Genomic DNA, 15,946 nt, shown 5'->3' with positions numbered 1-15,946 from the left:
AAATGCAAAAAGGTGGGTATAAAGGACAGGAGTAAGAATGACTCCCGTGCAGAGTTTATTGAGCAGTTTCGCTTTGTGCTATCCATTGTGCTTCATTTGGTATGGACCGGTGGAATCCAACTGTCCATTAAAACAAAGCTTTGCGAAGACTTTTGATCATGCTGACGTAATGTGACTTCTGCCCAGCGCCCTAAATGTCAACGTGAAGAAATGCAACAAGGCATGGCTACACAAAGCGAGTAACAATGGCTCTCTTAAGGTGCGGCTAGAGCAGTGTGCCGCTTGCGCTGCCTGGTGCGCTTCAACTGGCATGGACCGGGAGAGTCCGACTCTCCAAATAAAACAATGCATTTTGAGGGCCGTTGACCATGCTGACGCAATGTGATTTCTGCCCAGGTCTGTAAATGTCAACGTGCAGAAATGAAAAAAAGGCGTGTTTAAACGACAGGAGTAAGAATGACTCCCTTGCAGTGTGGATTCAGAAGTGGCGCTTTATGCTATCTGTTGTGCATCAACTGGCATGGAGCGGCTGAAACTGACTGTCCACTTAAAACAAAGCATTGCAAGGACTTTTGACGATGCTGACGCAATGTGATTTGTGCCCAGGGCTCTAAATGTCAATGTGAGGAAATGGAACAAAGCGTGGGTGAAGGACGTTAGTAACAATGACTCCCTTGAGGTGCGGCTAGAACAGTGCTGCTTTGCACTGTCTGGTGTGGTTCAACTGGAATGCACAGGGGGAATCTTACTGTGCTTTTAAAAGATATAATTGCGAGGGCGGTTGACCCTTTTTATGCAAGGTGATTTGTGCCCAGTGCCCTAAATGTCAACCTGAAGAAATAGAACAAGGCGTGGGGGAGCTAAGTGAGTAACAATGACTCCCTTGAGCTGCGACTAGAGCAGTGCGGCTCTAGCGCTGCCTGGTGCGCTTCAACTGGGATAGATCGGGGTAATCCGACTGTCCATTTAAAACAAATGATTGCGAGGGCCGTTGACCATGCCGACGCAATTTGATTTCTGCCTAGTGCTTTAAACGTGAAATAAATAAATTAAGGAAAGGGCTGGATAAACGACAGGAGTAACTATGACACACTTTAGGTGCGGCTAGCGCAGTGCAGCTCTTGCGCGGTCTGGTGCGAATGAACTGGCACGGACTGACAGAATCCACTGTCCAAATAAAACAAACCATTCTGGGGGCCGTTGAGCATGCTGACGCAGTGTGATTTCTGCACAGTGCTCTAAATGCCGAAGTGAAAAAATGAAAAAAAAGCGTGGATAAAAGACAGGAGTAAGAAGGACTCCCTTGCAGTGTGGATTGAGCGGTGCCGCTTTGCACTTTCCGTTGCGCTTCAACTGGTATGGACCGGGAGAATCTGACTGTCCATTTAAAACAAAGCATTGCGAGGACTTTTGACCATGCTGATGCAATGTGATCTCTGCCCAGTCCCCTATATGTCAACTTGATAAAATCATCAAGGCGTGGGTAAACGAAGAGACTAACAATGACTCCCATGAGGTGCGACTAGAGCAGCACGGCTCTGCACTGTCTGGTGTGGCTTACCTGGCATGCACCGGGGGAATCTCACTGTGCACTTAAAACAAATGATTGTGAAAGCTGTTGCCGATGCTGACACTATGTGATTTCTGCCCAGTGCTATTTAATGTCAACGTGAAGAAATGCAAGAAGGTGTGTGTAAGCGGTGAGAGTAACAATGACTCCCTTGAGGTGCGACTAGAGCAGTGCAGCTTTTGCACAGTCTGCTGCACTCCAGCTGGCATAGATCGGGGGAATCCGACCGTCCATTTAAAACAAATGATTGCGAGGGCCGTCGGCCATGCTGACGCAATGTGATTTCTGCCCAGTGCTCTACACGTGAAACTGAAGTAAATAAAAAAAGGCATGGATAAACTACAGGAGTCACAATGACTCCCTTGTGGTGCGGCTATCGCAGTGCGGCTCTTGCGTGGTCTTGTGTGCCTCAACTGGCATGGACCGGCGGAATCATCATCAGCATCAGCCTGGTTACGCCTACTGCAGGGCAAAGGCCTCTCCCATACATCTCCAACAACCCCGATCATGTACTATGTGTGGCCATGTCGTCCCTGCAAACTTCTTAATCTCATGCGCCCGCCTAACTTTCTGCCGCCCTCTGCTAAGCTTCCCTTCCCTTGGAATCCATTCCGTAACCCTTAATGACCATCGGTTATCTTCCCTCCTCATTTCGTATCCTGCCCATGCCCATTTCTTTTTCTTGATTTCAACTAAGATGTCATTAACTCGCGTTTGTTCCCTCACCCAATCTGCTCTTTTCTTATCCTTTAACGTTACACCTATCATTCTTCTTTCCATAGCTCGTTGCGTCGTCCTCAATTTGAGCAGAACCCATTTCGTAAGCCTCCAGGTTTCTGCCCCATAGGTGAGTACTGGTAAGACACAGGTATTATATACTTTCCTCTGGAGGGGATAATGGCAACCTGCTAATCATCATCTGAGAATGCCTGCCAAACGCACCCCAGCCCATTCTTGTTCTTCTGAATATTTCTGTCTCATGATCCGCATCCGCTGTCACTACCTGCCCTAAGTTGATGTATTCCCTTACGACTTCTAGTGCCTCGCTGCCAATTGTAAATTGCTGTTTTCTTCCGAGACTGTTAAGCATTACTTTAGTTTCCTGCAGATTAATTTTTAGACCCACTCTTCTGCTTTACCTATCCAGGTCAGTGAACATGCATTGCAATTGGTCCCCTGAGGTACTAAGGAAGGCAATGTCATCAGCGAATCGCGAGTTACTAAGCTATTCTCGATTAACTTTTATCCCCAAATCTTCCCAATCCATGTCTCTGAATACCTCCTGTAAAATAAAATGCCCAAATAAAACAAAGCATTTTGGGGGCCGTTGACCGTGCTGACGCAGTGTGATTTCTGCACAGTGCTCTAAATGTCAAAGTAAAGAAATGAAAAAAAGGTGTGGATAAACGACATGAGTAAGAATGACTCCCTTGCAGTGTGCATTCAGCTGTGCCGCTTTGCACTTTCCATTGCGCTTGAACTGGTATAGACCGGGGGAATCCGACTGTCGATTTAAAACAAAGCATTGCGGGGACTTTTGACCATGCTGACGCAATGTGATTTCTGCCCAATCCCCTATATGTCAACTTGATAAAATGCAACAAGGCGTGGGTAAACGAAGAGACTAACAATGACTCCCATGAGGTGCGACTAGAGCAGCACAGGTCTGCACTGTCTGGTGTGGCTTACCTGGCATGCACCGCGGGAATCTCACTGTGCACTTAAAACAAACGATTGTGAAGGCTGTTGCCGATGCTGACACTATGTGATTTCTGCCCAGTGCTATTTAATGTCAACGTGAAGAAATGCAAGAAGGTGTGTATGCGATGAGAGTAACAATGACTCCCTCGAGGTGCGACTAGAGCAGTGCGGCTCTTGCGCAGTCTGCTGCACTCCAACTGGCATAGATCGGGGGAATCCGACTGTCCATTTAAAACAAATAATTGCGTGGGCCGTTCACCATGCTGACGCAATGTGATTTCTGCCTAGTGCTCTAAACGGCAAAGTGATGAAATAAAGAAATGCCTGGATAAAGGACAGGTGTAAGAGTGACTCCTGTGAGGTGCGGCTGGAGCAGTGCAGCTCTTGCGCGGTATGGTACGCCTCAACTGGCATGGACGGGCGGAATTCACTGTCCAAATGAAACAAAGCATTCTGGGAGCCAGTGCTCTAAATGTCAACGTGAAGAAATGCAAAAAGGTGGGTATAAAGGACAGGAGTAAGAATGACTCCCGTGCAGAGTTTATTGAGCAGTTTCGCTTTGTGCTATCCATTGTGCTTCATTTGGTATGGACCGGTGGAATCCAACTGTCCATTAAAACAAAGCTTTGCGAAGACTTTTGATCATGCTGACGTAATGTGACTTCTGCCCAGCGCCCTAAATGTCAACGTGAAGAAATGCAACAAGGCATGGCTACACAAAGCGAGTAACAATGGCTCTCTTAAGGTGCGGCTAGAGCAGTGTGCCGCTTGCGCTGCCTGGTGCGCTTCAACTGGCATGGACCGGGAGAGTCCGACTCTCCAAATAAAACAATGCATTTTGAGGGCCGTTGACCATGCTGACGCAATGTGATTTCTGCCCAGGTCTGTAAATGTCAACGTGCAGAAATGAAAAAAAGGCGTGGTTAAACGACAGGAGTAAGAATGACTCCCTTGCAGTGTGGATTCAGGAGTGGCGCTTTATGCTATCTGTTGTGCATCAACTGGCATGGAGCGGCTGAAACTGACTGTCCACTTAAAACAAAGCATTGCAAGGACTTTTGACGATGCTGACGCAATGTGATTTGTGCCCAGGGCTCTAAATGTCAATGTGAGGAAATGGAACAAAGCGTGGGTGAAGGACGTTAGTAACAATGACTCCCTTGAGGTGCGGCTAGAACAGTGCTGCTTTGCACTGTCTGGTGTGGTTCAACTGGAATGCACAGGGGGAATCTTACTGTGCTTTTAAAAGATATAATTGCGAGGGCGGTTGACCCTTTTTATGCAAGGTGATTTGTGCCCAGTGCCCTAAATGTCAACCTGAAGAAATAGAACAAGGCGTGGGGGAGCTAAGTGAGTAACAATGACTCCCTTGAGCTGCGACTAGAGCAGTGCGGCTCTAGCGCTGCCTGGTGCGCTTCAACTGGGATAGATCGGGGTAATCCGACTGTCCATTTAAAACAAATGATTGCGAGGGCCGTTGACCATGCCGACGCAATTTGATTTCTGCCTAGTGCTTTAAACGTGAAATAAATAAATTAAGGAAAGGGCTGGATAAACGACAGGAGTAACTATGACACCCTTTAGGTGCGGCTAGCGCAGTGCAGCTCTTGCGCGGTCTGGTGCGAATGAACTGGCACGGACTGACAGAATCCACTGTCCAAATAAAACAAACCATTCTGGGGGCCGTTGAGCATGCTGACGCAGTGTGATTTCTGCACAGTGCTCTAAATGTCGAAGTGAAAAAATGAAAAAAAAGCGTGGATAAAAGACAGGAGTAAGAAGGACTCCCTTGCAGTGTGGATTGAGCTGTGCCGCTTTGCACTTTCCGTTGTGCTTCAACTGGTATGGACCGGGAGAATCTGACTGTCCATTTAAAACAAAGCATTGCGAGGACTTTTGACCATGCTGATGCAATGTGATCTCTGCCCAGTCCCCTATATGTCAACTTGATAAAATCATCAAGGCGTGGGTAAACGAAGAGACTAACAATGACTCCCATGAGGTGCGACTAGAGCAGCACGGCTCTGCACTGTCTGGTGTGGCTTACCTGGCATGCACCGGGGGAATCTCACTGTGCACTTAAAACAAATGATTGTGAAAGCTGTTGCCGATGCTGACACTATGTGATTTCTGTCCAGTGCTATTTAATGTCAACGTGAAGAAATGCAAGAAGGTGTGTGTAAGCGGTGAGAGTAACAATGACTCCCTTGAGGTGCGACTAGAGCAGTGCAGCTTTTGCACAGTCTGCTGCACTCCAGCTGGCATAGATCGGGGGAATCCGACCGTCCATTTAAAACAAATGATTGCGAGGGCCGTCGGCCATGCTGACGCAATGTGATTTCTGCCCAGTGCTCTACACGTGAAACTGAAGTAAATAAAAAAAGGCATGGATAAACTACAGGAGTCACAATGACTCCCTTGTGGTGCGGCTATCGCAGTGCGGCTCTTGCGTAGTCTTGTGTGCCTCAACTGGCATGGACCGGCGGAATCATCATCAGCATCAGCCTGGTTACGCCTACTGCAGGGCAAAGGCCTCTCCCATACATCTCCAACAACCCCGATCATGTACTATGTGTGGCCATGTCGTCCCTGCAAACTTCTTAATCTCATGCGCCCGCCTAACTTTCTGCCGCCCTCTGCTAAGCTTCCCTTCCCTTGGAATCCATTCCGTAACCCTTAATGACCATCCGTTATCTTCCCTCCTCATTTCGTATCCTGCCCATGCCCATTTCTTTTTCTTGATTTCAACTAAGATGTCATTAACTCGCGTTTGTTCCCTCACCCAATCTGCTCTTTTCTTATCCTTTAACGTTACACCTATCATTCTTCTTTCCATAGCTCGTTGCGTCGTCCTCAATTTGAGCAGAACCCATTTCGTAAGCCTCCAGGTTTCTGCCCCATAGGTGAGTACTGGTAAGACACAGGTATTATATACTTTCCTCTGGAGGGGATAATGGCAACCTGCTAATCATCATCTGAGAATGCCTGCCAAACGCACCCCAGCCCATTCTTGTTCTTCTGAATATTTCTGTCTCATGATCCGCATCCGCTGTCACTACCTGCCCTAAGTTGATGTATTCCCTTACCACTTCTAGTGCCTCGCTGCCAATTGTAAATTGCTGTTTTCTTCCGAGACTGTTAAGCATTACTTTAGTTTCCTGCAGAATAATTTTAGACCCACTCTTCTGCTTTGCCTATCCAGGTCAGTGAACATGCATTGCAATTGGTCCCCTGAGGTACTAAGGAAGGCAATGTCATCAGCGAATCGCGAGTTACTAAGCTATTCTCGATTAACTTTAATCCCCAAATCTTCCCAATCCATGTCTCTGAATACCTCCTGTAAAATAAAATGCCCAAATAAAACAAAGCATTTTGGGGGCCGTTGACCGTGCTGACGCAGTGTGATTTCTGCACAGTGCTCTAAATGTCAAAGTAAAGAAATGAAAAAAAGGTGTGGATAAACGACATGAGTAAGAATGACTCCCTTTCAGTGTGCATTCAGCTGTGCCGTTTTGCACTTTCCATTGCGCTTGAACTGGTATAGACCGGGGGAATACGACTGTCGATTTAAAACAAAGCATTGCGAGGACTTTTGTCCACGCTGACGCAATGTGATTTCTGCCCAGTCCCCTATATGTCAACTTGATAAAATGCAACAAGGCGTGGGTAAACGAAGAGACTAACAATGACTCCCATGAGGTGCGACTAGAGCAGCACAGGTCTGCACTGTCTGGTGTGGCTTACCTGGCATGCACCGCGGGAATCTCACTGTGCACTTAAAACAAACGATTGTGAAGGCTGTTGCCGATGCTGACACTATGTGATTTCTGCCCAGTGCTATTTAATGTCAACGTGAAGAAATGCAAGAAGGTGTGTATGCGATGAGAGTAACAATGACTCCCTCGAGGTGCGACTAGAGCAGTGCGGCTCTTGCGCAGTCTGCTGCACTCCAACTGGCATAGATCGGGGGAATCCGACTGTCCATTTAAAACAAATAATTGCGTGGGCCGTTCACCATGCTGACGCAATGTGATTTCTGCCTAGTGCTCTAAACGGCAAAGTGATGAAATAAAGAAATGCCTGGATAAAGGACAGGTGTAAGAGTGACTCCTGTGAGGTGCGGCTGGAGCAGTGCAGCTCTTGCGCGGTATGGTACGCCTCAACTGGCATGGACGGGCGGAATTCACTGTCCAAATGAAACAAAGCATTCTGGGAGCCAGTGCTCTAAATGTCAACGTGAAGAAATGCAAAAAGGTGGGTATAAAGGACAGGAGTAAGAATGACTCCCGTGCAGAGTTTATTGAGCAGTTTCGCTTTGTGCTATCCATTGTGCTTCATTTGGTATGGACCGGTGGAATCCAACTGTCCATTAAAACAAAGCTTTGCGAAGACTTTTGATCATGCTGACGTAATGTGACTTCTGCCCAGCGCTCTAAATGTCAACGTGAAGAAATGCAACAAGGCATGGCTACACAAAGCGAGTAACAATCGCTCTCTTGAGGTGCGGCTAGAGCAGTGTGGCGCTTGCGCTGCCTGGTGCGCTTCAACTGGCATGGACCGGGAGAATCCGACTCTCCAAATAAAACAATGCATTTTGAGGGCCGTTGACCATGCTGACGCAATGTGATTTCTGCCCAGGTCTGTAAATGTCAACGTGCAGAAATGAAAAAAAGGCGTGGTTAAACGACAGGAGTAAGAATGACTCCCTTGCAGTGTGGATTCAGGAGTGGCGCTTTATGCTATCTGTTGTGCATCAACTGGCATGGAGCGGCTGAAACTGACTGTCCACTTAAAACAAAGCATTGCAAGGACTTTTGACGATGCTGACGCAATGTGATTTGTGCCCAGGGCTCTAAATGTCAATGTGAGGAAATGGAACAAAGCGTGGGTGAAGGACGTTAGTAACAATGACTCCCTTGAGGTGCGGCTAGAACAGTGCTGCTTTGCACTGTCTGGTGTGGTTCAACTGGAATGCACAGGGGGAATCTTACTGTGCTTTTAAAAGATATAATTGCGAGGGCGGTTGACCATTTTTATGCAAGGTGATTTGTGCCCAGTGCCCTAAATGTCAACCTGAAGAAATAGAACAAGGCGTGGGGGAGCTAAGTGAGTAACAATGACTCCCTTGAGCTGCGACTAGAGCAGTGCGGCTCTAGCGCTGCCTGGTGCGCTTCAACTGGGATAGATCGGGGTAATCCGACTGTCCATTTAAAACAAATGATTGCGAGGGCCGTTGACCATGCTGACGCAATTTGATTTCTGCCTAGTGCTTTAAACGTGAAATAAATAAATTAAGGAAAGGGCTGGATAAACGACAGGAGTAACTATGACACCCTTTAGGTGCGGCTAGCGCAGTGCAGCTCTTGCGCGGTCTGGTGCGAATGAACTGGCATGGACTGACAGAATCCACTGTCCAAATAAAACAAACCATTCTGGGGGCCGTTGAGCATGCTGACGCAGTGTGATTTCTGCACAGTGCTCTAAATGTCGAAGTGAAAAAATGAAAAAAAAAAGCGTGGATAAAAGACAGGAGTAAGAATGACTCCCTTGCAGTGTGGATTGAGCTGTGCCGCTTTGCACTTTCCGTTGCGCTTCAACTGGTATGGACCGGGAGAATCTGACTGTCCATTTAAAACAAAGCATTGCGAGGACTTTTGACCATGCTGATGCAATGTGATCTCTGCCCAGTCCCCTAAATGTCAACGTGATAAAATGCAACAAGGCGAGGGTAAACGAAGAGACTAACAATGACTCCCATGAGGTGGGACAAGAGTAGCGCGGCTTTGCACTGTCTGGTGTGGTTTACCTGGCATGCAACGGGGGAATCTAACTCTGCCATGAAAAGAAATGATTGCGAAGGCCGTTGACCATGCTGACACAATGTGATTTCTGCCCAGTGATATTTAATGTCAATGTGAAGAAATGCAAAAAAGGTGTGTGTAAGCGATGAGAGTAACAATGACACCCTTGAGGTGTGATTAGAGCAGCGCAGCATTTGCACAGTCTGCTGCACTCCAGCTGGCATAGATCGGGGGAATCCGACTGTCCAATTAAAACAAATGATTGTGAGCGCCGTCGACCATGCTGACGGAATGTGATTTCTGCCCAGTGCTCTAAACGTCAAAGTGAAGTAAATAAAAAAAGGACGGATAAACGACAGGAGTAACAATGACTCCCTCGTGGTGCGGCTATCGCAGTGCGGCTATTGCGTGGTCTTGTGCGCCTCAACTGGCATGGACCGGCGGAATCATCATCAGCATAGGCCTGGTTACGCCTACTGCAGGGCAAAGGCCTCTCCCATACATCTCCAACAACCCCGATCATGTACTAAGTGTGGCCATGTCGTCCCCGCAAACTTCTGAATCTCATGCGCCCGCCTAACTTTCTGCCGCCCTCTGCTAAGCTTCTCTTCCCTTGGAATCCATTCCGTAACCCTCAATGACCATCGGTTATCTTCCCTCCTCATTGCGTATCCTGCCCATGCCCCTTTCTTTTTCTTGATTTCAACTAAGATGTCATTAAGTCGCGTTTGTTCCCTCACCCAATCTGCTCTCTTCTTATCCTTGAACGTTACACCTATCATTCTTCTTTCCATAGCTCGTTGTGTCGTCCTCAATATGAGCAGAACCCTTTTCGTAAGCCTCAAGGTTTCTGCCCCATAGGTGAGTGCTGGTAAGACACAGGTATTATATACTTTCCTCTTGAGGGGATAACGGCAACCTGCTATTCATCATCTGAGAATGCCTGCCAAACGCACCCCAGCCCATTCTTGTTCTTCTGAATATTTCTGTCTTATGATCCGCATCCGCTGTCACTACCTGACCTAAGTTGGTGTATTCCCTTACGACTTCCAGTGCCTCGCTGCCTATTGTAAATTGCGGTTTTCTTCGGAGACTGTTAAGCATTACTTTAGTTTCCTGCAGATTAATTTTTAGACCCACTCTTCTGCTTTGCCTATCCAGGTCACTGAACATGCATTGCAATTGGTCCCCTGAGGTACTAAGCAAGGCAATGTCATCAGCGAATCGCGAGTTACCAAGCTATTCTCGATTAACTTTTATCCCCAATTCTTCCCAATCCATGTCTCTGAATACCTCCTGTAAAATAAAATGCCCAAATAAAACAAAGCATTTTGGGGGCCGTTGACCGTGCTGACGCAGTGTGATTTCTGCACAGTGCTCTAAATGTCAAAGTGAAAAAATGAAAAAAAGGTGTGGATAAACGACATGAGTAAGAATGACGCCCTTGCAGTGTGCATTCAGCTGTGCCGCTTTGCACTTTCCATTGCGCTTCAACTGGTATAGACCGGGGGAATCCGACTGTCCATTTAAAACAAAGCATTGCGGGGACTTTTGACCATGCTGACGCAATGTGATTTCTGCCCAGTCCCCTATATGCCAACTTGATAAAATCAACAAGGCGTGGGTAAACGAAGACACTAACAATGACTCCCATGAGGTGCGACTAGAGCAGCACAGCTTTGCACTGTCTGGTGTGGTTTACCTGTCATGCACCGGGGGAATCTCACTGTGCACTTAAAACAAATGATTGTGAAGGCTGTTGCCGATGCTGACACAATGTGATTTCTGCCCAGTGCTATTTAATGTCAACGTGAAGAAATGCAAGAAGGTGTGTATGCGATGAGAGTAACAATGACTCCCTCGAGGTGCGACTAGAGCAGTGCGGCTCTTGCGCAGTCTGCTGCACTCCAACTGGCATAGATCGGGGGAATCCGACTGTCCATTTAAAACAAATGATTACGCGGGCCGTTCACCATGCTGACGCAATGTGATTTCTGCCTAGTGCTCTAAACGGCAAAGTGATGAAATAAAGAAATGCCTGGATAAAGGACAGGTGTAAGAGTGACTCCTGTGAGGTGCGGCTGGAGCAGTGCAGCTCTTGCGCGGTATGGTACGCCTCAACTGGCATGGACGGGCGGAATTCACTGTCCAAATGAAACAAAGCATTCTGGGAGCCAGTGCTCTAAATGTCAACGTGAAGAAATGCAAAAAGGTGGGTATAAAGGACAGGAGTAAGAATGACTCCCGTGCAGAATTTATTGAGCAGTTTCGCTTTGTGCTATCCATTGTGCTTCATTTGGTATGGACCGGTGGAATCCAACTGTCCATTAAAACAAAGCTTTGCGAAGACTTTTGATCATGCTGACGTAATGTGACTTCTGCCCAGCGCTCTAAATGTCAACGTGAAGAAATGCAACAAGGCATGGCTACACAAAGCGAGTAACAATGGCCCTCTTGAGGTGCGGCTAGAGCAGTGTGGCGCTTGCGCTGCCTGGTGCGCTTCAACTGGCATGGACCGGGAGAATCCGACTCTCCAAATAAAACAATGCATTTTGAGGGCCGTTGACCATGCTGACGCAATGTGATTTCTGCCCAGGTCTGTAAATGTCAACGTGCAGAAATGAAAAAAAAAGGCGTGGTTAAACGACAGGAGTAAGAATGACTCCCTTGCAGTGTGGATTCAGGAGTGGCGCTTTATGCTATCTGTTGTGCTTCAACTGGCATGGACCGGCTGAAACTGACTGTCCACTTAAAACAAAGCATTGCAAGGACTTTTGACGATGCTGACGCAATGTGATTTGTGCCCAGGGCTCTAAATGTCAATGTGAGGAAATGGAACAAAGCGTGGGTGAAGGACGTTAGTAACAATGACTCCCCTGAGGTGCGGCTAGAACAGTGCTGCTTTGCACTGTCTGGTGTGGTTCAACTGGAATGCACAGGGGGAATCTTACTGTGCTTTTAAAAGATATAATTGCGAGGGCGGTTGACCATTTTTATGCAAGGTGATTTGTGCCCAGTGCCCTAAATGTCAACCTGAAGAAATAGAACAAGGCGTGGGGGAGCTAAGTGAGTAACAATGACTCCCTTGAGCTGCGGCTAGAGCAGTGCGGCTCTAGCGCTGCCTGGTGCGCTTCAACTGGGATAGATCGGGGTAATCCGACTGTCCATTTAAAACAAATGATTGCGAGGGCCGTTGAACATGCTGACGCAATTTGATTTCTGCCTAGTGCTCTAAACGTGAAATAAATAAATTAAGGAAAGGGCTGGATAAACGACAGGAGTAACTATGACACCCTTTAGGTGCGGCTAGCGCAGTGCAGCTCTTGCGCGGTCTGGTGCGAATGAACTGGCTTGGACTGACAGAATCCACTGTCCAAATAAAAGAAACCATTCTGGGGGCCGTTGAGCATGCTGACGCAGTGTGATTTCTGCACAGTGCTCTAAATGTCAAAGTAAAGAAATGAAAAAAGGTGTGGATAAACGACATGAGTAAGAATGACTCCCTTGCAGTGTGCATTCAGCTGTGCCGCTTTGCACTTTCCATTGCGCTTGAACTGGTATAGACCGGGGGAATCCGACTGTCGATTTAAAACAAAGCATTGCGAGGACTTTTGACCATGCTGATGCAATGTGATCTCTGCCCAGTCCCCTAAATGTCAACGTGATAAAATGCAACAAGGCGAGGGTAAACGAAGAGACTAACAATGACTCCCATGAGGTGGGACTAGAGTAGCGCGGCTTTGCACTGTCTGGTGTGGTTTACCTGGCATGCAACAGGGGAATCTAACTCTGCCATGAAAAGAAATGATTGCGAAGGCCGTTGACCATGCTGACACAATGTGATTTCTGCCCAGTGCTATTTAATGTCAATGTGAAGAAATGCAAGAAGGTGTGTGTAAGCGGTGAGAGTAACAATGACTCCCTTGAGGTGCGACTAGAGCAGTGCAGCTTTTGCACAGTCTGCTGCACTCCAGCTGGCATAGATCGGGGGAATCCGACTGTCCATTTAAAACAAATGATTGCGAGGGCCGTTGGCCATGCTGACGCAATGTGATTTCTGCCCAGTGCTCTACACGTGAAACTGAAGTAAATAAATAAAGGCATGGATAAACTACAGGAGTCACAATGACTCCCTTGTGGTGCGGCTATCGCAGTGCGGCTCTTGCGTGGTCTTGTGTGCCTCAACTGGCATGGACCGGCGGAATCATCATCAGCATCAGCCTGGTTACGCCTACTGCAGGGCAAAGGCCTCTCCCATACATCTCCAACAGCCCTGATCATGTACTATGTGTGGCCATGTCGTCCCTGCAAACTTCTTAATCTCATGCGCCCGCCTAACTTTCTGCCGCCCTCTGCTAAGCTTCCCTTCCCTTGGAATCCATTCCGTAACCCTTAATGACCATCGGTTATCTTCCCTCCTCATTTCGTAACCTGCCCATGCCCATTTCTTTTTCTTGATTTCAACTAAGATGTCATTAACTCGCGTTTGTTCCCTCACCCAATCTGCTCTTTTCTTATCCTTTAACGTTACACCTATCATTCTTCTTTCCATAGCTCGTTGCGTCGTCCTCAATTTGAGCAGAACCCATTTCGTAAGCCTCCAGGTTTCTGCCCCATAGGTGAGTACTGGTAAGACACAGGTATTATATACTTTCCTCTGGAGGGGATAATGGCAACCTGCTAATCATCATCTGAGAATGCCTGCCAAACGCACCCCAGCCCATTCTTGTTCTTCTGAATATTTCTGTCTCATGATCCGCATCCGCTGTCACTACCTGCCCTAAGTTGATGTATTCCCTTACGACTTCTAGTGCCCCGCTGCCAATTGTAAATTGCTGTTTTCTTCCGAGACTGTTAAGCATTACTTTAGTTTCCTGCAGATTAATTTTAGACCCACTCTTCTGCTTTGCCTATCCAGGTCAGTGAACATGCATTGCAATTGGTCCCCTGAGGTACTAAGGAAGGCAATGTCATCAGCGAATCGCGAGTTACTAAGCTATTCTCGATTAACTTTTATCCCCAAATCTTCCCGATCCATGTCTCTGAATACCTCCTGTAAAATAAAATGCCCAAATAAAACAAAGCATTTTGGGGGCCGTTGACCGTGCTGACGCAGTGTGATTTCTGCACAGTGCTCTAAATGTCAAAGTAAAGAAATGAAAAAAAGGTGTGGATAAACGACATGAGTAAGAATGACTCCCTTGCAGTGTGCATTCAGCTGTGCCGCTTTGCACTTTCCATTGCGCTTGAACTGGTATAGACCGGGGGAATCCGACTGTCGATTTAAAACAAAGCATTGCGGGGACTTTTGACCACGCTGACGCAATGTGATTTCTGCCCAGTCCCCTATATGTCAACTTGATAAAATGCAACAAGGCGTGGGTAAACGAAGAGACTAACAATGACTCCCATGAGGTGCGACTAGAGCAGCACAGGTCTGCACTGTCTGGTGTGGCTTACCTGGCATGCACCGCGGGAATCTCACTGTGCACTTAAAACAAACGATTGTGAAGGCTGTTGCCGATGCTGACACTATGTGATTTCTGCCCAGTGCTATTTAATGTCAACGTGAAGAAATGCAAGAAGGTGTGTATGCGATGAGAGTAACAATGACTCCCTCGAGGTGCGACTAGAGCAGTGCGGCTCTTGCGCAGTCTGCTGCACTCCAACTGGCATAGATCGGGGGAATCCGACTGTCCATTTAAAACAAATAATTGCGTGGGCCGTTCACCATGCTGACGCAATGTGATTTCTGCCTAGTGCTCAAAACGGCAAAGTGATGAAATAAAGAAATGCCTGGATAAAGGACAGGTGTAAGAGTGACTCCTGTGAAGTGCGGCTGGAGCAGTGCAGCTCTTGCGCGGTATGGTACGCCTCAACTGGCATGGACGGGCGGAATTCACTGTCCAAATGAAACAAAGCATTCTGGGAGCCAGTGCTCTAAATGTCAACGTGAAGAAATGCAAAAAGGTGGGTATAAAGGACAGGAGTAAGAATGACTCCCGTGCAGAGTTTATTGAGCAGTTTCGCTTTGTGCTATCCATTGTGCTTCATTTGGTATGGACCGGTGGAATCCAACTGTCCATTAAAACAAAGCTTTGCGAAGACTTTTGATCATGCTGACGTAATGTGACTTCTGCCCAGCGCTCTAAATCTCAACGTAAAGAAATGCAACAAGGCATGGCTACACAAAGCGAGTAACAATCGCTCTCTTGAGGTGCTGCTAGAGCAGTGTGTCGCTTGCGCTGCCTGGTGCGCTTCAACTGGCATAGACCGGGAGAATCCGACTCTCCAAATAAAACAATGCATTTTGAGGGCCGTTGACCATGCTGACGCAATGTGATTTCTGCCCAGGTCTGTAAATGTCAACGTGCAGAAATGAAAAAAAGGCGTGGTTAAACGACAGGAGTAAGAATGACTCCCTTGCAGTGTGGATTCAGGAGTGGCGCTTTATGCTATCTGTTGTGCATCAACTGGCATGGAGCGGCTGAAACTGACTGTCCACTTAAAACAAAGCATTGCAAGGACTTTTGACGATGCTGACGCAATGTGATTTGTGCCCAGGGCTCTAAATGTCAATGTGAGGAAATGGAACAAAGCGTGGGTGAATTACGTTAGTAACAATGACTCCCTTGAGGTGCGGCTAGAACAGTGCTGCTTTGCACTGTCTGGTGTGGTTCAACTGGAATGCACAGGGGGAATCTTACTGTGCTTTTAAAAGATATAATTGCGAGGGCGGTTGACCATTTTTATGCAAGGTGATTTGTGCCCAGTGCCCTAAATGTCAACCTGAAGAAATAGAACAAGGCGTGGGGGAGCTAAGTGATTAACAATGACTCCCTTGAGCTGCGACTAGAGCAGTGCGGCTCTAGCG

This window comes from Dermacentor albipictus, unplaced genomic scaffold (assembly GCF_038994185.2).
Source record: "Dermacentor albipictus isolate Rhodes 1998 colony unplaced genomic scaffold, USDA_Dalb.pri_finalv2 scaffold_49, whole genome shotgun sequence".
Taxonomy (NCBI): domain Eukaryota; kingdom Metazoa; phylum Arthropoda; class Arachnida; order Ixodida; family Ixodidae; genus Dermacentor; species Dermacentor albipictus.
The sequence above is the reverse complement of the archived record's forward strand: the minus strand, read 5'-3'. Positions refer to the sequence as shown.